The sequence below is a fragment of the Asparagus officinalis genome, chromosome 4 (genome assembly GCF_001876935.1).
Source record: "Asparagus officinalis chromosome 4, Aspof.V1, whole genome shotgun sequence".
Classification (NCBI taxonomy): domain Eukaryota; kingdom Viridiplantae; phylum Streptophyta; class Magnoliopsida; order Asparagales; family Asparagaceae; genus Asparagus; species Asparagus officinalis.
Genome location: NC_033797.1, coordinates 61818623 through 61820908, shown reverse-complemented (window position 1 = coordinate 61820908; position 2286 = coordinate 61818623). Strand labels below are relative to the sequence as shown.

At 37.8% G+C, this 2286-nt stretch overlaps 1 protein-coding gene across 1 annotated transcript in view; it reads right to left on the bottom strand.

The window, feature by feature from the left end:
• Positions 1–2286, bottom strand: part of LOC109838796 (sister chromatid cohesion protein DCC1) — a gene marked incomplete at its 5' end in the record, with an annotated part of 5994 nt that overhangs the window by 1787 nt on the left and 1921 nt on the right. The gene's annotated exons all lie outside the window — the stretch shown is intronic.

The following is a 2286-nucleotide window of genomic DNA, read 5'->3' as shown; positions in this document are numbered from 1 at the left end:
GCCAATTAAGAGATCAAAATTTAATAACGCAGAAAGCAGTCACTGCTCTAAGGAGCTCCAGAAATGCACTTTAGAGATACGACTCTCGGAAATAAAATATTCAATCGTGAATTCTTAAAGAGGCTGTCCACTTGTACATAGTACACCACATGGTGCTTGAACCCTTTGTACATCCAACTATCCAAGTATATCTGTAACGGTAAAATATCATAGGTTTACGAAGATGGTGTACCAGCAGTGAAAACACCAGCACCAAGAAAGAATGCAAATCATACACTTGACGTAGACCATGTTCCAAGAGTGTCATTGCATAATCCTCCAAAAAAGAAAGGGAAGCTAAAGAAGGGGACCTCTGTGTGCGGCGTGGGTTGGGTCTGTCAGTTGGATATGTCGTAATATTTTCCTATGTTTATTTGGTAATTATAAAGCAATTGGTCATTGTTGTAACCATGATTCAATAATATCTATTAATACTGCCACAAGATGGACTTGTGGATGGTGCAAAAATTGAAGTATGACGCTTGTTAGCTCCAAATACATGAGCTCACAGAAAAATGAACTTGAAAATGGCAAAGAGTCAATCGGCTTAAATCAAACAATGAAAGTGATGAGAGTTACAGGGCTATTTAATTTCTTCAGGGAATTAGATGGAAAATTTTAACTATTTGGAGGGGAGAAACATCTCCTTGATGAGCTTGGTATAATAGCGACAACCTAAGAGAGGCAACTTCCTAGTTCCTAGCCATGCACACAGTTAGACAAGTGACAATATGAGTTATGAAGGAAATGAAATGTATTAATATAAAGGCATATGTTGTTGAGCATAATCCTAAATCAGCTGTAGGTTATAGTGAATGGTTTAGCATGACCTAGAGAATTCAGAAAAGAATTGTACAGGTTATAAGGGAGCGCAAAGATGCGTGAATGGTTTAGCATGACCTAGAGAATTCAGAAAAGAATTGTACAGGTTATAAGGGAGCGCAAAGATGCTGATAGGAACATTTCTAGCAAGGCTGTATCAGAAAAGAATTGTACAGGTTATAAGGGAGCGCAAAGATGCTGATAGGAACATTTCTAGCAAGGCTGTAGTTGGAGTTTCTGCACTAGTTAAATCTGTAGATGCATGATTGTCTACAAGCTGTGGATGAAACGTAGTACACACTGGTGCACTAGTTAAATCTGTAGATGCATGATTGTCTACAAGTTGTTATTCACTGTTTCAAAGATAACCATTTCCTACCTTATCATAGTCCTTAATTAGTAGATCTGGGTTTCAGTATCAATTCAGGAAGGGTATAATATGCACCAGTGTGTACTATGTTTTCTATCAATGTCTTAGAAAGCACTAGGCTCTTCTAGGAGCCGGACCAAGCACCTAGCACCTAGGCGCTTAAGCTGCACTTCGGTGTTTTTAGCATTAAGAGAGGAAGGATTCTTTTTGAAAATTCAAATCTTATCATCACCATTTCTCTAAGATGGACTTTGATGTATAATTTTGGTTTCAGCCCATTCTCTTCATCTGTTTCTATGCCTAAACGAGCAATATACCCCCTTTTTGATGCAATGCAGTCCATGTGAGCAGCCACATGCTCCCCTTGGCGCTCCCAAGACCTAGGCAGGTGACCTGAGTACTACTTAGGCCCAAGCAAGCACCCAGACCACTTTTTAAAGCAATGTTTTGTATGCCCTCTACCAAATTGATATCAAAATCATAGTCTCCAAATATCTGCCAAAGCATGTTAAGCTAAAGACAATTAAAGGAAAGATATAACAAAAAGTTAGCTGCAAGAAGGATATTACCCTCTTGATCTCCAATGATCAACTAAGAAAGAACATGCAGTCATTTAAATTTTAATAGTATGCTATAATATTTGAAGGATTAAGAAACATGGGTGTCTGATGGCACTAACAGTCTCTTTGTAGCCTTCTAGGAGGACACACTTCGATTGCCACATACATTCTTGACGAAGGTGTCTTCAATCTGTTCCTGAAACCCTTGCATGCTTAATGTAGAAGTATAACTCTTGTTTATGTCATACAAGTGCTTGACAGTTAATTAGTACTGAATGTGTAGTAAGCTTGGTACATGACCTATTTAAGTTTGTTTGAGTTGGATCATTTGAGTGATAAAAGGATTTAAGCATTTTAAATGGAATTTGCTAAGAATGTTCTCCTCGCATGGAAGTTTTTTTTTTTCAGAATAGCATTCACTTTATAAATTTGCACAGGAATGAAATACACTCTACACTTGATGATGAAGTTGGGTGACGAATTGTAGAAAGAGCA